The sequence below is a fragment of the Desmodus rotundus genome, chromosome 2 (genome assembly GCF_022682495.2).
Source record: "Desmodus rotundus isolate HL8 chromosome 2, HLdesRot8A.1, whole genome shotgun sequence".
Classification (NCBI taxonomy): domain Eukaryota; kingdom Metazoa; phylum Chordata; class Mammalia; order Chiroptera; family Phyllostomidae; genus Desmodus; species Desmodus rotundus.
In genome coordinates this window covers 168,280,865-168,305,779 of record NC_071388.1, presented here as the reverse complement: position 1 = coordinate 168,305,779, position 24,915 = coordinate 168,280,865, and positions in this window count along the sequence as shown.

Genomic DNA, 24,915 nt, shown 5'->3' with positions numbered 1-24,915 from the left:
AAACCCAAGCTGGGCTCCCCAGCCTACAGCACCAGAGCCTGAAAAGACCCCAGATAACATCCAGCTGTGAAAAGTGGCAAGGTTTCTCTCTGCCAGGGACAGATGGCTGGAGTCACAGAGAGCCTTTTAAAGGGCCAACACATAAAATGTCATTTGCAGCCACTTACCCTGGGCTTCAGCAAAGGGGGGGGGACAGAGTGGACTAGAGATGCTTGAGGAAAGACTGGGGACAGTGGCTTTGGGGAGAGAACTGAAAGAGCAGCCAGGATCCTGATGCTGAGTCATCACCCATGTTGCAGGAGCCATCTTGCTCAGGCAGACCAGCTGCCTCCAAGTGGAATCAGCATGAGGGGAAGCTATAGCACCACCTGCAGGAATTACTCTGCCCCACCCTGTGGTGCTTAAATCCAACCACTGATTACAGAGTGACTAGATTAACAACTGAAGGAGAAAGCCACATACCATAGATCTCTGAAAGTCTCAACCAGGCTAAGTCCAAACAGGGATACCATCTGGCATCACCATAGGCAGATCCAGAGAGAAAAAACAGTGGTAAATACTAGATGCTACTGAAATGAAATCCACATGGTCTTCTCCATGATTTGTGATATTTTCTCTCCTGAATAGCTTTTTAACATTCATTTTTTATCCTTCATGTTTGTACATATTAAGTCACTAGGTTTTATAGTATAGTTCATTTCAGATCTCATATTTTGACCCTCCCTTCTCTTACCCCATTTTACCTTCTTCTTTCCTCTTATTATTTTCATTTTAAATTTTGTTTTTTCTCTGGCTATGACTTATTTCCATTTTGCACTCTTACTATTCCTCCTCCCCGCCCCCCGCCTCTCAAAACCATTTTTCATTGGTCATCTCACATTCCTATTCCCACTCCTAAAATACCCTTGTTCTCTTTCCATCTTTATCAATCTTTGCTTGTTAATTGTGGATAGGGTGGTGGTTGTTGCATTTCTTCAATTTTATCGCTAGATCATCACTATTTTGGTATTTCAAATCTCAAGTTGTACTGTTCCCCTCTTCTACTCCATTCTGCCTTCCTCCTGCCCTTTGTTTTTTGTCTCAAATTTTAATATTTCCTTGTTTTAGCCTGGTTTTTGTTCCTACACCTTCAAGAACTGGAGGAACAACAACAAACAAAGGGCAGAGATAGTAGAAGGAAGGAAATAACCAAGATCAGAGCAGAATTAAATGACATAGAGACTAAAAAAACAATTCAAAGGCTCAATAAATCCAGGAGCTGGTTCTTTGAAAAGATAAACAAAATCAATAAGCCTTTAAACAGACTCATCAAGAAAATAAGAGAGTAGACTCAAATAAAATCAGAAATGAAAGAGGAGAGATTACAACTGATACCACAGAAATACAAAGGATTTTAAGAAATTACTATGAACAACTGTATACCAAGAAATTTGACAACCCAGGCAAAATGGACAAATTTCTAGAAACATATAATCTTCCAAAACTGAATCAAGAAGAGGCAGAAAGCCTGAACAGACTGATAAAAAATTAGTGAAATTGAAGCAATAATCACAAAACTCCCAACAAACAAAAGCCCTGGAACAGATGCTTCACAAGTAAATTTTACCAAACGTTCAAAGAGAAACTAATACCTATCCTCAAACTATTTCAAAAAATTCAAGAAGACAAAGACTCCCAAGCTCATTCAACAAAGCCCACATTATCCTAATTCCAAAACTAAATAAAGACACTACAAAAGAAAATCATAGATCAATATCCCTGACAAATGTAGATGGTAAAATCCTCAACAAAATATTAGCAAACTAGATCCAGCAATACATTAAAAAGATCATACGCCATATTTGAGTGGAACCTATGGCAAGGATGCAAGGTTGGTACAATATTCACAAACCAGTAAGCATGATCCACCACATAAACAAAATTAAGGATAAAAACCACGTGGTTATATATATCAATAGATTCAAAAAAGCATTTTATAAAAATCCTACCCATTTATAATTTAAAAAAGACTCTCAAAAAAGTGGGAATAGATGTCCTGGCCACTGTGGCCCCATTGGTTGGAGAATCGTCCTATAAACCAAAGGGTTAGGGTTTCAGTTCCTGGCCTGGGCACATGCCTAGGTGGCATGTTCAGTCCCCAGTCAGAGTGCTTTATAAGAATCAAGCAAACGATGTTTCTCTCACATTGATAGTTCTCTCTCTCTTTCACTTCCTGTCTCTCTCTGGAACCAATAAATATATTTTGTAAGGTGGAAATAGAGGGAACAAACCTCAATGTAATAAAGGCTATAAACTGATAAGGGCTATAAAAGGCCACAGTCACCATAATACTCAATGTGCAAGAACTATAGGCATTTCCTGTTAGGTCAGGAACAAGAAGGGTGCCCACTCTGACTATTATTCACATAGAACTGAAAGTCCTAGTCACGGTGATGAGACAATAACAAGAAATAAAAGGCATCTAAATTGGAAAGGAAGAAGTAACACTATCATTATTTGCAGATGACATGATATATATAGAGAGAGAAACCTAAAAATTTCACCAAAAAACCTACTAGAACTGATAAATGAGTTCAGTAAAGTAGCACGATACATATAAATATCTAAAAATCAGTTGCACTTTTATACAACAATAATGAATTAACGAAAGGGAAATTAAGAAAACAATCCCAGTCACTATTGCTACAAAAAGAATAAAATACCCAGGAATAAACCTAACCAAGAATGTAGAAAACCTGTACTCACACAATTATAAGACACTGAGGAAAGAAATTAGAGAGGATACAAATAAGTTGCAGCATATACCATGTTCATGGATAGGAAGAATTAACATCATTAAAATGCCCATACTACACAAAGTCCATACTACACTATAGATTCAATGCAATTCCTATCAAAATACCAATGGGATATTTCACAGAACTAGAACAAATATTCCAAAAATTTATATAGAACCACAAAAGACCCTGAATAGCAATTCTGAGAAAGAAGAACAAAGTTGGAGGAATCACTCTACCTGATATCAAATTATATTACAAGGCCATAGTGATCAAAATAGCATGGTGCCGGCATAAAAACAGACCTATAGATCAGTGGAACATAATAGAGAGCCCAGAAATAAACCCACACCTTTATAGTCAATTAATATTGTACAGAGGAAGCACGCACATACAATGGGCTAAAGATAATCTATTCAAGAAATGGCATTGAGAAAATCGGACAGATAAATGAAGAAAAATGAAATTAAACCACTTTCTTATACCATACACAAGAATAAACTCAAAATGGATTAAAAATTTAAATGTTGGACTTAAAATCATAAAAATCCTAGAAGAGGATTTGTAGCAATATTTTTTCTCATATATCTCCTTGAGCAAGGAGGAAAAATAAACAATGGGATTACATCAAACTAAAATGTTTTTGCACAGCAAAGGGAACCAGAAACAAAATGAGAAAACAACCCACTGAATGAAAGAACACACTCACCAATGATAGATTTGATAAGGGGTTAATATCCAAAATTTATAAAGAACTTACACAACTCAACAACAAACAACCCAATTTAAAAATGAGCAAAGGACCTGAATAGACAGTTCTCCAAAGAGGACATACAGATGGACACTAGACATATGAAAAATGCTCAATGTCACTAATCACCAGAGAAATGCAAATTAAAAACACAATGAGATATCACTGCACACCTGTCAGAATGGTTACCACTAATAAATCAATAAACAACAAGAGCTGGTGAGGATGTGGAAAAAGGGGAACCCTTGTACCCTGCTGGTGGGAATGCAGATTGGTGCAACTGTGGAAAGCAGTACAGAGTTACCTCAAAAAATTAAAAATGGAACTGCCTTATTACCTAGCAATTCCTTTTCTGGCAAGTTATCTGAGGAAACCTGAAACATTGATTTGAAAGAATATATGCACCCTGTGTTCATTGCGGTGTTATTTATGATAGTGAACATTTGGAAGCAATCCAAGCGTCCATCAGTAGATGAGTAGACAAAAAACTCAGCCATAAAAAAGAAGGAAATCTTACCCTTTGAAACAGCATGAATGGCCCTGGAAAACATTATGCTAAGTGAAATAAGCCAGTCAGAGAAAGACAAGTACCATATGATTTCACTTATATGTGAAATCTAATGAACAAAATGAACTAACACGCAAAATAGGGACAGACTCAGAGAACAGGATGACAATTGAGAAGGGTAGGGAGCTTGGTAGGTGGGTAGAGGGAACAAGCAAAGAAAAAAGAGAGAGAGAAAACACATGAACACGGAGAACAGTGTGGTGATTGCCAGGGGCAGTGGGGGAGATGGGGGCAGTGGATGATGGTAAAGGGGGATGAATGGTGATGGACAGACACGTAACTCGGGGTGGTGAACACACAACACAGTGTACAGATGATGTGTTATAGAATCGTACACCTGAAAACTGTATAATTTTGTTAACCAGTGTCACCCCAATAAATTAAATAGAAAGGAAAAAAATTTTAAACAACAAAGTATACAGGTACATTTCAAAAATTGTTCTCTGTCCCTCCCCTTGCAAGGATAAGATTTTTTCCTCAATATTTGTTGTGAGAACTTGGTGGAACTTCCTGAAGTAAAACTGGCAAAAATTGGACTCTCCTGTGACTGGACTCCCTGGAGTTTCTAACTCAGAATTGTCTACAGTGAGCTTTCAGCAATTGGTCGATTAGAGTTCAGTTACCCACCCAGCACTGGTACTCAAGTCAGTTTCCTCTGGTCAGGCGCCACTCCTCCTATTGGCCTGTCTGTCTCTCCAGTCTTGGAGCAGGGGCTTACCCTCACCTCTCTTATGATTCCTAGGGCAGTTGCTTTTATCTATCTGTTCAAATTTTTACTTGTTAGCACGGAGTAGCAAATCCCAGTCTTGTTACATGTGCTGCTGGAAACCAGCGTCACTTCTGCTCAGTTCTGCAGTGCATGTAAAACTGTTCTAGGTAATAAAGACTAGTGATAAAAATATTTTTTACAAAAGACACCACTAATTCCTCTGTAGCTTCTAGGAACTGATAGCAAAAAAACTGAACTCCATTTAACCTACTGACAAATGTAACCATTTTAAAGTGTCTAAACATGTGTTTGTGTCTGAACAGAACAATATCAGAGAAGAATATATTCTGTTTCTTTGGAAGGAACCATAATGAACTTCTAGCTAGGTTTCATAATTTTGCTGCTTATAAGAAACTTTGGGAAATATTAAGACTTTTTTGTTTGCATAGAAATTTTAAATGCCAGTATAGTACATGGATGCTGATTTTATAGGGACCCAGATTTCCACCCATAACCGTGTTCTAGTGTGAAGGCCTGAATATGTTCCATCATGGCAATTCAATATTGCTTTAAAAGAAATCATTATAATCAGTTCATAGTAAGACACTGAAGAAGAGCCAGCGTTGAGGCAAATGCACGGGCCCCAAAAATGGCTTTAAGGGAGTTGAATCATGAAGTAGAATTCTGTATAATGTTTCTCCTGGGTTTTTGCCTTGCTAGTACCAAAGACCCATGATGAAAAGCAGCAGTGTCTCATGCTATTCCTCCCCTCCTGCAGTTACACTCATCAAAGATAATCTCTCTTTCTGTTTCTAGGGGTTTTAGTGGTTATCTCTATAAGTATAAATAAAAAGTTAGTTTCTTTTTATTATCTTGACTTGCTAATTTTAAATACTATCTACTGACTACTATCATTATAAAATGGAAGAATTGAGTTCATTTACCTTGCTCCCTCCTCCCCTGTGTCTCTTCCCAGTTTTGGATAGTAATATTGTTATTTTTAGCTTTTGATTGGTTAACCATTAACTATAAATAACATACTAAAAACACACTTTTTATTACAGTAACTTTCCACAGGAACTCTTGAACACACTTGGTAACATAAGCACATTAACACTGACACATTTTTTATGTTTCTTATTAGATTGATTCTAAAAGATGGAAATCAATAAACACAAATATAATGACTATGTAAATTTTCTCTAATGTTATACTAGAAATATACCCTTCTCCACAGGTCTTATTACATTAGTGATGTGTGTGTGTGTGTGTATATCTCCCCCCAAAAATCAAGTCAACTAACATTTATTAGCTAGTCACTATCAACAAGACATTTACATGCAAGTCACTACCAAATCTGGTGGGTAAAGATATGAAAGAGGAATGTATGTGTTCCTGTACAAAAACAACTGTGATCCAGGTAGAAAGTTAAAAGATCTGGAAACTAGTCAGTAGGTTGTGATTGGTGAGCCAAAATGAACATGGTACTATGAAGACTATCGGGAAAGATATGTTATAAGAACATAGTAGAATTGGACATGATTTATTCTTGGAAGAGTCAAGACAAATGGGAATATGACAATTCTGATGAGATTTAAAAGAATTAAAAATTAAACTATGTAGCCCTGGCTGGTGTAGCTCTGTGGACTGAGCACAGGCTGCAAACCAAAGGGTCACCGGTTCGACTCCCAGTCAGGGCACATGCCTAGGTTATGGGTCAGGTCCCCAGTAAGGGGTGTGTGAGAAGCAACCACACATTGATGTTTCTCTCCCTCTCTTTCTCTGTCCCTTCCCCTCTCCCTAAAAATAAATAAAGTCTTTTTTTTAAAAATTAACTATATATAGAGAGAAGCAGGAGAATGGCATAGGAGATTGCACACTGAGCAGAGCAAACAACAGGCCCAAAGGCCTTGTGTTGGCCATTTAGATAAAGAGAAGGAAAAAAATATGGAACCCAAAACACATGGGAAAATGTGCTTTGTCACCCATCTCCATTGTTCTTCAAAACCCTCAATGCTCTTATAAACTTTTTTGTTTCCGAATGGCCCATTTCCTAGAATAGCATTTTTTCAATAGTAGTTTGGACTCAATGAAATCAATTAAATGGGTTGATTTTCTACTGTAATAAAAGAGAAGCAAACCAAAAAATGTTAGAGGGCATTGCACTTAGTAATGGAAATTGTTGTTTCCAAAGCTTTTATTATTGCATTTCTTACTTATTACCACAGTCAAAAACATAGGAGAGACACTGTTCTAGAAACTTGTATGCCAGTCAAGTCAACAGCACTGTCAAGGGAGTATTTTTTTCCCAAATTATATATGAGTGAATCTGTTCACAATAAAAACATTTAATTGTCATCTAGTATTGGGAAGTGCAGTCTCATACATGCAGACTTTCAACACCCACTCAGCCACATAAGAGTAGGGCCTAGACCATTTCTTCACCAAGGTGAGTCATTACAACCCGTGCTGGGTTTATCACCACCTGCAAAGTGTCTTTTCCAGTTTCAGACCTAATGTGCATTTCTTGTTCTGTTAAGCACATGTGCCAACAGTCCTCAGGTCCTTCTGCTTTCTGTATTTCAGACCCCACAGAGGAGGGGTGAAGGCACTTCTACTGCAGCAGAAAGTGGGGTGTGGACAGCTGTCTTGGCTGTGTTGGCTGGCTGCAAAGTGGATCCACTGGCCATGGAATATCTACACGTTGCAAGGGGCTGGATTATGTTGCCTTTCTCTCCTCTTGCTGTAAATAAACACTGTACCACTCAAGCTTGATATGTATGTTGTCTCTTTGTAGCAAACCTCAAATCATGAACTGCTTTCTTCCCTGAGTGGCACTTCAAACTGCCTTTTAACCTTGATTGCAAGAGCTTACTTACTCAGTGAATGGTGAAATATCAAGTGCACAGTCAAACAAGATTTAGTAATTGTCTATTCAACTTGTTGAATCCAGAATTGAACCTCCTTAAGACAGATATCTGTAAAGGATGAAACTTGCTGATTATACATTTTTCAAACATTTGAATGTTGACTAGAACAGGTTAATAGGGTTCACAAGATCAGGCATTTATTTATAATCATGCATAAAGTCGTTACTAAATTTATTATAAAACTGCAAAAGTTGAACCATATTCAGTGATATGCCCTTTAACATTCATATTTATATAAAATAAAATATAAAAAATACACAAAGTTCTCATGTTAGGAGCCAGTTTTGACTAAGAAACTGTCAAAAACTTCTCCTGTGTGTGCTAAAGGGAATAATTCTGATCAATTTTCAATCCTGTAATCCACATACCACATTGAAGAAGTTTTTAAAGTAGTAAGACTTTAATCAATTGGTGCACACTATTCATTGAACACCTATTGTATCAATAAGGGAAGGACCTTTCATGAACTAATGAAACTGTGCCATAAACCAAGGAGTATGGTTAATTCAAGTCCATGCATCTGAAGTTAAAAAAGAAAACAGCATACAGATTTCTTCCTACCTCAAGAGGCTTAAAAATTAGTAAACATTCACAAAGAAGGATAATTTTTCAGAAATATGTAAAATTAATGGTAGGGAAACCATGCTAGGCAAAAAGAATAAGATAAAGAAAATTCAATTTTCCCATGGTAGTGAAATTTTTCCTAGATTTAAATCAGCAAATATTTAATTTACCCTACTTCCAGAATTGTTTTTTACCTAATAGTCTATGCTTATACTACTCTAAAATTGTTATTCTTTTGTGAAAATAACAGCTATTTAAATATATCAGAATCTAAATCAGAAGACCGTAAGAGAAAAAATTATCACCGAAGAAGCTAGGTTGAGCAGGTTTTGAAAACTCACGGTTACCCCTTAGGGAAAAGCAGGATAATTTAAGTGAAAAGGATGACGGTTGAAGGGGAGATCAATATGTAATTTTAGCTAGATCGCTTCCCTATTGTCCTTTGGGCCAATGCCAAAGAAACTCTCTGCCTAGTTTGAGACAATGGGTCAAACCAGAAACACTGCCTTGTACCTGAAAGAGAAAATGAAGCCGGAACAGACAGTATGCTGAGATAGCCTGAGATTCCATTAGAGTGTCAGCCATGAATAAGGTGAGATGCAGTTTCTGCAGCTACGAGATAGTTGCACCATCACCAAGTCTCCCTGGGCAACTTCACTGATGCATTTATGATGAAACTTCTCATTTTCTGTTATGTTTTCTCTCTTGGACCTTAAAGTAAATTCATCTTTTATCAGTTCCACACTTCATTGAATGCCATGATTTGGAAGAGATAATAAAATAGTGGCTAGTGCTGCCCCCAGAGAGGACACTGAACCCACTTCATTTCAGGAGACTGTACTTACGGGAATTGATTTGCCTGCCAAGACCACTGTTTACAAAGAAAAAAATGATCTCGAAGCAAAGCAGAGCCAGGAAATTAGAAGTCATTGTCTAAATGTAGACGCTGTCCTCAAAGACTGGGAGAGAGGACAAGGTGGTATCATCAAATTCAGAGAAGCACAACTGAATATTTATTATCACCAATTCATCCTTACATCTTATTTAAATTTTAAAATATTTTTTCAATGTTGATTTTGCATTTCATATCTAGGCAATAGCAGTCAAATTATTTAAAATCCCATAGATTCTCAGAGGGAAAAAATAACATTTGGGAGTAAGTCTCCTCAGGTTCACATTACTGGGAAGAGTGTGTGTGTGTGTGTGTGTGTGTGAACACAATGGTCAGGCCCATCATCATCTAAGACCTTAACCCTTCAAGTAACAGCACCTTTGACGTTGACACATGTCTTTAAATCCAAAGCTTGTAGCCCTAGCACTACAGTGATTACTCCGTGGTTCAAATTTGTTCCTCCACCCACCCCCCAAAAAATTCTTTCTCCTATATTGAGAAAAGCTTCTCAAATCAACATATTCTGATTAACAGACAATGATCTTTACTTCTGTTTAGAAAGATATTAGGAGAATATAGTGAACAATAGGAAAAGAGTTGGGCAAAACTGCACCATTTATATTGAAAACTTTTAACCCCACCAGCCTGTCATGTGAAATTTTTATGAAGTCAATTATCTTCATCAGACTCCATAAAGGAGATGTAGATATTATAGGATCATTTTATAATTTATCCTTACTTAATATTAAAATCTTCAGAATATCCTTACTGTCTCTGAATGCAAATCCAAAATAGACTTTTGTAACCAATAAATGAATCCAGAATGTTAAATTCCTATGTAGTAAATGGAGTTAATTTCCCTTGGGTAACTTGTATAGAAAACAATGTTGTTCGCACCTGTTTCCCCTACCTAATTTCTGATATCTGTCCAGGTATCCATCCCTAAACCTTGAAGCTCATGAATTTGAAGCAAAATTGATCATACAGTTTCAGGGAGGCCCTGAATGTTCCAACATAATCTAGTTTCCTTGTTGGAAAACTAGGCCTAAACTCAATCACCTCACAGCGTTCCTTTGGTCGTAGGTTATTCATCAAATGATTGGGTTAATGAGATATGAGGGGAAGTTTACAGGAAAACATGGAAGGTTCCTGTGCTAAGAGCAAGGCAGGCATGACAACCTATGCAGGCAGTTGTATACGGATGTCAGCCTACTGCCGCTGCAGGATCTGGTGACAAGACTGAGATGAAATCAACACGGAGAAAGATGAAAATGCCAAGACTAGCTCAGCCAATCAGATCAAGTTCTGGTTAAACCAGGCCTGACGGCCACCCCCCTATGGATATTTTTAATCCTTTGAGGACCAGTTTGGGTTGGGTTTTCCATTACTTATAACTTAAAATACTCTTCATGCAATTAACAGGATTTTCTTTCATAATTCAGACAGCTGTATAACTCATCATATTTCACTTTTTGCTGCTAGGAATTTAGAATCAAATTTGAAATTTTGCTGCAAAAATTATATAAACCTTGTGGACTGCATTTTTAGTCTCATTTTAACAAAGTCTACTTTTCTCATCTGTCTTTCTATTTTTTTCTGGTCATGGCTATTATATTCACATGTACCACCTCTTCTTTTTAAGTTTTAATTTATGTTATAAACCATCACATATTATTTGCAGGATAAATTGACGTGTAAATAAAGTAATAAAGTAAAATAAAATGGATTAAAACCAAATAAGTGGAACTTTCTCTTAAGGCCCATGATATAAACACAGGCAAAAAAAAATTAAAGAAATAATTAAAGGTATTTTACAAGTCAGAAATTCTTTAATGAAGTTATATTCTGCTCATTTTTCTAATAAATGAAACTTATTGGTATATTCTTATGTAATCAACCAGAAAAGAAATAGGAAATGGACTTATATTATTTTTTATTATCTAAATAAAATTCAAATTGCAAAGTAACAGAACTGATCGCCTAAGAATTACTGCAAAGTACCCTGTGTTATGCAACTCACTTCATTTTTTCAGACTCAGGACCTTTCACTTTACTAATCTAGTTAACTTGTACTAAAATATGCCACCCTTGTTGCATTATATTTTACATTAAAATTGTTTGACTGCTGGCCAGATGTTTTTCTCTAGAATTGAGTTTATGGAATAAATACATATTGCCTGTTAAATATTCCTGACCATTTTGACAGGCACTTGCTGTCTTGTCGTAATTATCCATAGTACAGAGATCATAGTGCATTTCACACCTGAAAATGCAAATTAAATATATATATAAACCGATGGGAAAGCAATCTACCCTGCAGTTTTATCTCTCCTTTTCTGTAATTTACCCACTTGTAAATTTCTGATTATAAACCCACTTGTATTTCTATGGGACCTGACCCTATGAAAGCAAGACAGACTATCAGCCACACAGGTGGGAATTGCTGGTTAGTCTATGTAAGGGCTACAATTATGGTTTGTTTTTTTAAAAAAAATTAATGGAGAAAATATATCGATACTTTTCTAGCACATTAATGGCTTACAAATTATAGTATGATTTAGTTGATGTTAGGAATACAGGAAAGCACACTGAAGAAAGAAAAAAAGACCTCCCCGACCCCTGAGAGTATAAACTCCCACCACTGAATTCCTTCATTGCACGTAACTCCCATCGCTAAGACTCTCTTTGGGAGCTTCATGAGTAAGGTTTTTGCTGTGAGGGACGAGCAGAAGTCTGGTGTGAGCAAATCACAACATTTGCCCGTGTAAAGTCTTCTGTGTGGGCAGAAAGTCAAATCTCTCTCTAAACAGATTGTTTTTTAAACTTAAATAACTTGAACAAAGTAAATAATGCAAGACTCTAGGAGCAGAGCAAGGTACAGCATCTGAGGCCTCCATATCTTAGACCAAAAGCCTCAAACTGGATTTCTTATGGAAATAACAAGAATGAAGGTAAAGCTGTTCCCCATAGGCCCTCATGCCCAAGGCAGAATTTTCTCACTACCATTTCCTGAAGGACCCACAAACCTCTCTGGTCTCAGAAATATGGATAATTTTTAAATTATTATGTTATTTACATATAGCATCCCTTCACCCATTTTCTTGCTCCCATTTTCCTGTGTTAGATTCATTGCTGCAGGTGTCCATTATTTAATAAAACAAATAAGAAATCAAACTGATAAGAACTTTGAAACTCAAGCAGAGATTACACTTTAGTGACTGGCTATGAATTCACCTATATGGATATTCATAAGAACTAGTAATTTTAATTGGTCTCTTTCATGTATATGCTCTTATAGAAGGCTAAATGCTGACAAGAAGATGTTACATGGAAACTCTAAGACCTAAGAGTTAATATGCACTTTATTCTTGGCTTGCAATTCCTTCCAATCTGGCCCTAAATCCCTAACAATGACTTCAAGAGCTTTCCAGAAAAATTCAAGAATATTGGCAACTTTCTGAAATGCTGCCCTCAGAGTCTATGCCATCGATCATTTATTCCCCAGTCTCTCGCAGCTGTAATCGCAGTATGCCACAGAAGACAGAATTGACTTCTGAGTCAGACAGTCCTGGATTAGTATTCCAACACAGTATTCTTACTGTGCTGCTTATCCAGGCTAAGCCTCAGTCCCCTCACCTATAAAATGGAGATAATACAAGGACCCACCTTGTAGAGTTACTAGGAGCTTTTTTTATTAAGTCATTTTTTTATTGTTATTCCATTAAAGTTGTCCTAATTTTTCCCCCTTTGCCCTCCTCCACCCATCCCCCCCTGCTTCCACAGTCAATTCCCTGAGATGTATAACATCCCACACTGCTGTCCATGTCCATGGGTCTTTCATACATGTTCTCTGTCTAGTCCCTTCCCCTTCTTTCCACCATCACACTCCTCCCCCCTCCCCTCTGGTCGCTTTCAGTCTGTTCTTTAATGACACAGTGCATGTACAACACCAGTGGCTGGCCCAGCAAGTGCTCAGCAAATGTCTCTTCCTTCCTCCATAAGCCTGCTGCAATGCCTAAGATATTGCTGACCACAGCAAAACTACATAATCAGAGACAGAACCTTGCATGTAGATAGGATGTGTAATCAGGATTGCCACGGTTTTAGTAACGTGCCTAAGTAAATCATGGGCCCCTGCAGACCCACCGCATTGTAGCTCTCCCCTAATTCCAGTTATGGCCATTGGACCTCCCCTTCTGTTCTGACTGGACACGCTTTCTCAGATGAAATGGAGCACTTTTTATTTCCTAGGAGGGACACTCATCCTTCTTCTTGCCAATTATTCTCCAAGGCGGCCGAAAAATTCAGCCCTTTCCCTCACATCCTTAAAGCATGGCTAGAAATACAACTCCAAATAAACAAATTTGCTAAACACTTTGACTAATGTTATTGTCAAGAAACTCCTGTCATGCTCACCAGTTGGGTTCCGTGGTTACAAGGGAAGATGGCATTTCTCTTAGTAACATCGGAGAAATACACTATTAAAATCTTTGGTTACATTTATGGAATGCCAAGTTATGCCCAACTTAAATGTATCATGTTCCAAACCATCATGTGTAAGCCATTTATTTGGAACTCAAAGTGCATTTTCCCCTAAAATGTCATATATTTAATTTAGCACTTCCGTCTATCACACATACGCTACTGTAACCCACGATGTAATCCATCTGAGACGCATACCAAACACACAGATGGGCACAATTAGGCTCGATTTGTGTAATGCAAGTCTTCACAGAGTTCTCATCAGCCTCTAAGTGCACATGTGTTCATTTGGTCAGCACAGGAACATCGCCTGCTGCTAAATGCCAGGCACCATTCTAGGTACTTCTAATGCAGTGATAAGACAAAGTTCTTGGCCTCATAGATTTACAGACTAATGGGGGGGGGCAATAAACAGATAAGTATTGTATAACTTCAAATATAGAGAAGTACTATAAAAGATTTTTTTTAAAAAACAGAAAAAAGGGAGAAGAATAATTGAGTGTACCCTTAGAGAAGGTCTAAAGAGATGATATTTGTGCAGAGACTAACACTGAGTGGGGATGGGAGCAAGGCAAATACCTGGGGAGAAGCATTCCAATCAGAGAGAACAGCAGGGCAAAGGCCCTTCACTGGACTGGGTAGGAAGATAATGCAAGAAGTTCTAGCAGCTAGACAGTCAGAAGGGAGAGAACAAGTGTAGAAAATGATGTCCAAGAAGGATTGGTCCCTAAAGTCTTACAAACCCTGGAGATTACTTTGGATTTTATTTGGAACATGTTGAGAGTGGAAGAGGGGAAAATAAACTACAGGGACACAAGAGAGAAAGCATGGAGGTCAGTTAGGAGGCATTTCCACAGTCCACTTAGAGCTGAGGGTGACAGGAGAGGAGGACATGATGAGAAGTGATGAGAGGAATGAAGCAGGCGACATCAAAGGGAAGAAGACACGTTCATCAAGTTGGGCTGCTCCGTCCCTCACCGTACACTCCCTCACAGTCACCCTCAATCCTCAGATGAAGAGGCCCCTGGCAGGTCTGATCCTCGAGCGTGCTACCCATGCCCAAGCATGTCTTAATCCCATTTGATTCCATCTGAGACCAAAACCAGCTACAATTATAAATAATTTTAACACAAAAATCAAGCCTGGTTCCAGCAGGGCATGCCAGGAAAGTGTCAAAGGTAAAAGGTACCCAGAGTTCCTGCTACCAATGAATGTATTAACTATATTTGCATATAAGAAAGCAATTGTACACCTTCTCCCTGAATTTGTGTTCTGGGAATCCCTTCATCAAATTGCTTTTCTGGTCCTAAATCCCTCTGCTATCACCATATGTTACATAATTTTCTACTTTGCCATTAAAAAAAGATAGAAATAACAGATTGTGGCTGATGGTTGTTAACTATTACCTCAGCAACATTTTAATGAAACAGCGTTGAATGAAATTATGTCATTTGAAGACCTCCTGTGAAAGCTCTGAAAGAAAAGAGAGATCAGGGCCTATAGTCAGGAAGACACCTGTCTGAGGTTTAGTCAAGCTGAGAGAAAGGCCAAAGCTATCTTAGTCAACAAAAACATCAATATTCAATGCTTAAACAGTTTACAAGAGAAACCTGTATCCAAAATTTTGCTAGCATTCTATTCATTACTGCTACTCTTTCTTAAACCAAATAATAGAGTTCTAATTTGCTATCAGCACAGGAACGTTATCTGCTCCAGAAAAGCTTATCAAAGACCAGAACACTGGTGGAGCAGACACCACTCAGCTGCTGGTAAATAGAGCTCTGTCCACTTCCCAAAAGTCGAAGGGTCCAGGGTGGCTGAGACATAGGAACTTTTAAAAGATTTCACAAGCAAGGACTGCTATACCTCTTTGCCTTTGAAGTCCTGCCTGAAATTTCTGCCTTATGTTGGTATTGGTGGTGGTGGTTTTCTTTGATTTGTTTTTGAAGTATTGAAAACCATAGGCTCTGTCTAGAGAAAAGAGTCAGCCCCAATTTTGGCAAGAACCTAAAAGAGTCATTTTCCTAGTACTTTGAACCTGAAAATAACATTTCCTCCTAAGCAAAGAGGGGTTCTTGATTTGGGTTTCCCCACTATTCATACCAGGTTGCTGTTGTACAAATCAAATGTTCGGGAGTCAGGAACCGCCTACACAGTGTCAAGATTAAGAAACAGTTCTTAATTATTTCTGTTTTTTTTAAAGACATAGACAAATTGAAGTGCCTCCAAAGGACAAGCAAAATGGTATGAAGCTGAAGGTATTTAGTCTTGAAAAAGTAGGAAGAAGAGACGTTAAAGGCTTTATTGTTTAAAGCTAGCATATAAAAGTGAGATCAAATTTATTTTGGAAAGCCCAAAATTTTAGAACTAAAAACAAAGTATAGAAGTTCAAAAGAGGCAGATTTCAGCTCACTGTAAGGTTTAGGGAAGGTTTTCTAACAAAGCTTTCTAAAATGAAAATGGAGCCTTAAAACACAATAAACTTTCTCTGATTGAATGTTCAGTCAGAAACTTGCATGCCTAGTTTGCAAGAGTGTTGCTGGAATGATTTCAGAATAGGTAAGAAAATGGATTTTTTTAAGTGTTTTGCAAAAAAGAAAATTTCCCATAATTAATTTCTTCTCTGGCTGTAAGCATGAGTACGTACGAGTACAAACTCTACCCACCCTATTCCCACCGGCCCAGACTCCAGTTGTAACAAAAAGAAAAAAAGTAATAACTATAATGGAACAAATGTTGTTTTCCCACATTATCCAGAGAAATTCAAAGGGTGACACACTTTTGTTAAAACAAACAGAAAATATTTAGCAAAGTGTTTTCTAAAATAGAGCTGTTTATTCAAAACAGGAAACATGAGTGCTGCAATGTACAGCTTCTACCATGTGCAAATCTGAACCCGTTTTTCAAAAGCTAAATATATACAGTGTAAAAAATCCCCTAATATTAGAAAACTATTTTTAGTTCAAAATACATTATGCCCAAGTTTGTCTTAAAATTGTCTAAAATTGCAGACACAATGTGTCTAGTGTATGGTGGACTCATAGAATGTTTAAGATAGAATGGACCACCTTTGGGTCCATCAGGTTAAACCAAAGGACAAGTTACCTAACTCCAGCCAGAATTTCCAAACCAGTATCTTTCTCACTATACCTTGTTCAATTCAAATTGAAAAACACTGAAAGCAGTTATGCTGCAAAGAGCATAAAGATGAACCACACTTCTCTCAGGAGACAGAACAGCTAGAAATATTAAGTCAGAAAAGGAACACGCATTAATGGCATGATCAACCATCCCTGAATATTGTCTCTGAAGGAACAAAGATTGAAAAAGTTTATCTTCTTTAGTACATTTGAGTTTTTGTTTTAGTTTTTAAAGGGCACAAAAAGAACAAAATGAGGAAATGTGTCCACCTTCTGCTGTAGACCCTTGGAAATGAAAAGCACACATACAACTATTTGAGCGAGAAAAAGGACCGTGTAATCCAGATGACAATGGTGCGGTGGCAACTGAACAAAACAGGGAAGCAGTCGGCAACTTTGTGCTGAGATAAGGGACAAAATTAGAGGGGCTCCAAGTTCCCAGTGAGTTCTGAGTCAGACGGCCCCCATGTGAGGGTGCACCAGCAATTAGGTTAAGTTTTGTAGCATCAGTAAGAACTGCAGTTGCAAGTGAAATGAATAGGTTTAAGCATTGATTTCTTTAAATCTTTTGTAGAAATATATCACTTTCTTGAGACAGCATCCATATAAATTATAATCTAATAACTTTTTAGTTCATCCATATATTCATCTAATATCCACACCAGCGGTCACTTCCATGCATCTATTCAATTCACCCACTTATTCAGCATATATATACACCACTCCTGTTATGTGCCTGGTACCTTCCTACATACTAAGATACAACTATAAATTTAAAAAATGTTGTAACCTCCCAACCAATATAGGACTTTTTCTTTTGATGTCCTTGGATGATAGTCTGATTAGATTCAGCAACAGGAAATTCAGTAATTTCCCAGGCATCCAATTGTATTTTTGGACTGATAAAATTATTTTAAAATTCCATTTGAAATAGGTATGAGCTGTTTCAGAATACTGAGGGCACAAATAATGTCATATTTCTGAAGTAAGGAAAACCATATTAAAACAAATTCACCAAGACTGGCAGGAAAGTCACTATCAGTCATTCCATGGAAATACACACACCCTCCCCCGAACAGTTGTAGGTAGATAGATAATACGCACGCAGTTTCATACACACACACACAATTTACTTTAAAGTGAAAATCAAATATGATCTCTCAGCCATGCTCCCTCCACTCTTTGCCCAGAGCAATGGTACTCTGTAAAGTGGATCCAGGAGGAAATGGGGGACACCTGTAATGGTGTCAATAATAAATAAATAAACAAATAAACAAACAATGACTCAAATCTAAAAGAAAAAAATCACACAGTATTAGTTTCCTAAAAATGGTGTAACGAATTACCAGAAGCTAAGCATCTTAAAGCAATGGAGGCTGTAAGTCTGAAATCAAGTTATCAGCAGGATCTTGCTACTTCCAGCTTCTGGTGCTTATCTGTGCTCTTTGACATTTCTTGGCATATAGATGCATCACTCCAATTTTGGTCATTGTTGTCACATGGCCACCTTCTCTGGGTGTCTCTCTCCCTCTTCTTACGAGGATACCAGCCATACTGAATTAGGGGTCCACCCTACTCCAGTGTGACTTCATCTTAATTATCTCTTGCAATTACCCTATTTCCAAATACGGTCATATCCTGTGGTTCCAGAGTTTCAGTGTATCTTTTTGAAGGACACAACTGATACTAAATAATTATCTTATAATAAATATGTCAATATGATTTCATGGAAAAAGACAGTCACCAAATTACCCAACACAATAGTCTCTATTCAGAGAATAACATGTGGAAAAATAAGTACTGTACACCATGTTTAGACAATCCCCAAAATACATTTTTTACAAAGGTACATCAAGTGAAAAGGTTGGAAAGTAGCATTTTCGGCAATTCTTCTGAAGTACTATCTTCCCCCCGTTGTTCAATCTGTTGTATGTATGTGCTGCACTTCTGTGTTTCAACCCTCTCCCATGTTTAATCTTTGTATCCTACTAAAGGTATTCTCAAGGCTATGCATTTCTGATTAAGTGCCGTGTGAATATCAGTGCACAAAGAAATTCAAGAAAGATGAAAATTTAGAGATAAAAGGAGAGAGAATAAATTTACCTTCTAAAGATTTATTTTGTTACACTCCTCCCTACCAACCACTGTTTCCTATCATCTCTTTCTCTTTTAGTGGGTACAGTAAAACTTCATTAACTGTATTTATTCACTTTCACTTTTGATTTATTACTCCATAAATCTTTTTCCTTTGTTCAATTTGGGTATCTTAGGTTGAAATGGATTTTGTTATAACATCTCATTGAAATTAATAGAATTTTTAAAAACATAATAGCTCATCACCTAATGTTAGGATATTCAAGAACTAAAGTTATTAAACCAGTGATGGATCAATTCAAAGGAGCACAAATAAAACTAAAAGAGAATTTCTCACATACATAATAGAAGTCAAAGACAATGAAAAGATTTTTTAAGTGCTGAAAGAAAATAAATACCAATCTCTAAATCTTTGTGAAAATATCCTCCAGAAATGAAGATGAAATAAGGCATTATTGAAGTAAATATAAACTGAGCATATGTATAACCACAAGACATTCACTAAAAGAAATTACAGGGGGATATCTTTAGGCAGAAGAAAAATTATCAGCAAAATGCTGAAGAAATGAAGAGTTAGATATAAACGGGTAAATATTTGTGTAAATATAAGTGAATATTAATTTGACAATAGTAATGCCTTCTGGGTTGAAAGTACAGGTATAATTAAAATGCATGACAAAAGTAACATGAATGGAGGTAGTGGGTAAATGTAGTACCATAAAATTCCAGTATTATCGGGGAAGTGCTATAATTAATCATTGGCATTAGACCATAATAAGTGAAAAATGCATGTTATAATCTCTCCTGTCAGGACCACTGAAAGGATAGTGAAAGAATGTATAATCAACAAGTTACCAAGAGGAAAAAAAATGTAATAATATATGTACAGGTCCTATAAATAGCAATTTAATTAATAATTTTAACCGCAGTCTATGACACCTAATAAGGCAATAGGTGTATGAACAAAATTACCTTGAACTATAATTACAAGCTTCATCAAAAGCATTCCAGGTCTCAGGCGTGTGACTAACCATATCACACAATGCTATTTATAAGTCTCACAGTGCATTAGATCTTCCCCCATGAACTATCTGCTCCAATTGGGCTAAGACGGAAAATCTTAAGAGGCTTCTTCACTACATTTGTCAAAACGCTCATTTCTCCCAATAGAACGTAAGATATAGGAGTAACACAGGGCTGAGGAGAATAGACTCATAAATTTCACCAACTAAATGTAATTCCATAGATACTGAAATCATATATATTTCTTATATCGTGTCATTATCACCATCAGTCACACCTTTATTAATGATTAACTGATAGGCTGAAATCATAAACCGCCATGGGAAAGAAAATGGTGACATCCTGAAGCTTCCCAATGATACCACTCTGTTGTATTGCTGGCATTTGAAAACCAAAAAGTAAAATGACTTTCAGGTAGCTGCTGAATGATGACCTGATAGGGTATGGTCCCAAACATGGAGAGTAGTCAGTGTTAAGGGTGACAGGCACCACTCTCTGGGAAACAGCAGGAAGTAGCAGCAGGGAGTCCAGCACGGTTAGTGGCAACCAGGAGAGGATTACTCTTGGGGCAAAGCCAGGAGGCAAACTCTAGTAAAGATCCATAAACGACTGATGTTTCACATGATCAATTTCCCTTGTCTAGTGTACATAGTAATTTTTTTGATAATTCTAAAAACTTTTATTGACTTAACAGTGAATTAAATACAGTGGCATTAATTTTTTTTTCAGTTTCAAACAGTGATAATACTGTTCTAACTTTTCTTAGCAATAGCAAATAATTTTATAACTAAGGAAAAATATTTTATATTTAATGGGATTGTTTTTAAGCTTTAAGTTGAACAAGTGTTTTCTCTTTTTTAAATTTTTATTGTTATTCTATTACAGTTGTCCCAATTTTTTCCCCCTTTGCCCTCCTCCGCCAGCCCACCCCCTCTCCCACAGTCATCCTCACACTGTCATCTGTGTCCGTGGATCATTCATACATGTTCTTTGACTAGTCCCTTCCCCTTCTTTCCACCATTATCCCCCCTCCCCTTCTGGCCCCTGTCAGTCTGTTTCATGTTTCCACGCCTCTGGTTCTATTCTGCTCATTAGTTTATTTTGTTCTTTAGATTCCTCTTATAAGTGAGATCATATGGTATTTGCCTTTCACCAACTGGATTATTTTACTTAGCATAATATTCTCCAGTTCCACCCATGCTATTGCAAAAGATAGGAGTTCCTTTTTTCTTTCTGCTGCAAAGTATTCCATTGTACAAATGTACCACAGGTGTTTAATCCACTCATTTACTGATGGGCACTTAGGCTGTTACCAACACTTGGCTATTGTAAACAATGCTGCTTATGAACATTGGGGCACCTAAGTTCTTTTGAACTGGTGATTCTGGATTCTTAGGGTATATTTCCAGCAGTGGAATCACTAGGTCAAAAGGCAATTAGTTGTAATCATAAAAGTCCTAGAGGATAACATAGGCAGTAAAATTTCAGATATCCCACAAAGCAACAGTTTTGCCAATCTGTCTCCCAAGGCAAGGAAAATAAAGAAAAAAAAAAAGGGACTCATCGAATTAAAAAGCTTCTACAAGGCCAAAGAAACCAACATCAAGATGAAAAGGGAACTGACCACATTGGAGAATATATTTGCCAATGACACCTCGGACAAGGGTTTTATCTTCAAAATATATAAAGAACTCATCTGACTCAAGACCAGGAAGACAAACAATCCAATTTAAAAATGGGCAAAGAATCTCAATAGACACTTCTCCAAGGAGGACATAGAGTGGGCCCAGAGACATATGAAAGGATGCTCAGCATCACTAGCCATCAGAGAGATGCAAATTAAAACCACAATGAGATACCACTTCACACCAGTCAGAATGGCTATCACTAATAAGCCAACAAACAAGTGCCGGAGAGGTTGTGGGGAAAAGGGAACCCTAGTACACTGTTGGTGGGAATGCAGACTAGTGCAGCCACTGTGGAAAGCAGTATTTTGACTCTACATTATATTGGAAAGAGAAATGTCCTTTCCCTATTCTTATCCCAAACCCACTTTTGCCCACTTTCCTGTAGTTATAGTTTCTCCCAAGGATGGTGGAGCCATAGCCTGATGGGTCAGAGTCCGGACACTTATTGGCCATGACATGCTAATAGTTGAGGTAAATTGTGTCTTCTAGTCAGCACTCCAGGCTGTGGTATTTTCTAGTTTATTTGCCATTCTTCAACCTTTTCTCTCCTGCTTATTCCAACTGCATCATCAGTTAGGTGAGGGTCATCTCTGAATATCCGGACTTTTTTCCTTTTACTTTACAGACATACTTTATTGTACCAGACTAGATTTATGAAGGTTGGGTTCCAACTCAGTGTATTAGAGGGCCTTTCAACGGGAAGTTCTTGATAATAACAATAAACTTTCATTCTGATTGCCAGTTTTGTCCTTTCTACTGCATAGTTCCCATACTTCAAAAATTTGAGGGGCCCAGGCTGGTGGGTCAGTTGGCTCGAGCACCATCCCAATGTGCTGGGGGTTGCAAGTTCAATTTCTAGTCGGTGCACGTGCAGGAGGTTGCCAACGAATGCATAGATGGGTGGAACAGCAAGTTGATGTTTCTCTCTCTCTCCCCCTCCATCAATAAATAAAAAAATAATAAATAATTTTTAAAAATTGAGGGGAGAATAGATGACCATCAGGCAGATTTTGGACACTATCAATTCTCTAGTCATAAATATCACCATAATAGTGCCAAAATCCAACCTCTATCACAAGCCTTTCAACTAAGTCATGTGATCATTCTAGTCTTAACTAAAAGTCACTATAAATGCCATAATCTTTTAACACATCAAATCAATCTGGATGTAAGTTGTAGTGCTAATTTGAAACAGACAAATAGGTAAGGTGTGTAAAAAACATCCTGTATGTTCCAAATGTGAGTATGACAGTAAGAATACCTGGAAATCTAAGATCTCTGTGGGTTTGAATTATTAATCAAAATTTAAAGTGAGTTCTATAACAACCTTTTACAGAATTACAGAGCTTTGGGCATTTGTTAATCAGGTCTTTCTATTGTAAATGATAGAAAACCAACTCAAGCTAACTTAAGTTAAAAAAGAATTTGTTGACACAGAGATAAGTACAATGAGGAAGAAACTGACTTGCACATTTTGCAAGCCAGTTACTCAAAGAATGTCATTAGGATCTGTCTCCAATTCTCAATTCCTCTTTTTCCTTCTCTCCCCATAAACTGACCACAAGCAAATTAGACTTAGAAACCACAATAAAATGAGAATGTCCCTTTCATATTAGTTAAAACAGAAGCCTGATGGGTGGCCTTTACAGGCCCAGATTAAGTCACATATGTAACTCTGAAAATCTCTGTGACTGATTATTTGGACCTTGGTCATGAACATGAACATGGGGTCATGACCCTGGACCACATGAACTGAGGATATGAGTAGAGTCGTTCTCCTTTAAGAAGTAAGGGTGTCATTAACAGGAAATGGAATAAGGTTGAGTAAGATAAAAAAAATAAACAAATATCTATTTTACTTTATTCTAAAATCTCGCTATAATGGAGAAATTTTATTTAATAGAATCTCTGGACCTGATAGTAAAACACTTGCATAAAGTCATATTTCAACATTTTTCTTGAAATATAAAAATCCAATTTGACACTTGAAATTAGTGAGAGTGTAATTATCGTATACACTGATGTGCTCATCCATGCAGTGATTCTTCCCCTCCTCTCCAACTTTGTCCTCCCATTTAAACTGTCTCTTTTGATGGCTCCCACTTGATGGAGACATGTATTTAACATCATTCAAGTTTGAGAGAGGCATGAAGGGAGAAGTATGTTCTGCATGTTCTATATAATTTATTCATGATTATAGATGTTAGGAGTTTAAAATTAGAAACTACCTAATGTATCACTACTTTCTATGTTGTGGAAAGATTTTTAAATTCTGCCTTAGAATAGAACATTACTTTGAAAAATATGTATCTAATCTCTCCTTAGGTCCCCAGTCTGGCTGTAGAAATGATAAAGAGGATGGGACTTCCATTATTTCATCCCAGTTCACTGCTAATTTACTATACACTGAGCAAAAACTTTCATTGGTCTGAACAAAGATTTTGGGTGGCTTTGTAGCGCTTTACTTGGGTATTGCATGAAATTAAAGAACAAAATATGTGAATCATATTTCCACCTTCATTATAAAGAATAATAAGAAAGATATTTAAAAGACCTATACCAAGTCATTAAAGGTGAATCAGTCCTATGTCTCTGTTGCTTGCCTGTGACAAACGTCATTAACCGATCAAGTACTCACACTTTCTCAAAATAGCTATCGGGCAAACACTCAAACGAAGGAGCACTGAAAACAACAGTATATATCAGCTTTGTCTTTAAATATGTTTACTTAGCCAGCCAACAAGAATTGAAATTTTATCTTATCTTACATCAATGACCTTATATGGGTTTTTCTTCCAATCCTGGATCTTTTGAGCTTAAATTCCTTGGAACTATATCTACCTATAACTCCAGGACTCCAGAGTTATTGAAATGTTCCTTGAATCCCTGCCTAATTTGAAACAGCCAGGAGCAGCACTCATAAACATATGGGCTCTTACTTCCTGGCCATTAGAATACCTGAAGCATCTCTTTCAAAGTGGTTTCCTGGGAATGTCTAAGAAACCCAAAGAGTATGGGAATAGTCCTTTGCCTTGCAGAAGCCCAGACACTGGTTCCAAAGATTTTCATACTCTTCAGGATTCCTTCAGTGCGCACATGCCTTCTCCTAGTAATGTTTCCAGATTAAAAGTATTTCTTTAAAAAAAAATCATTCATTTAACCAACTCAGCTTCATGTTACAAAAATAAATGCAAAGATCTGCTCCTTTGAGATTTCAATCCCTTTACTTTTTTTGTGTGTGCTCCCTTTAGTTGTCTTGGTAAGGAAACATAGCAGTGAATAAGTTAACAAACATCA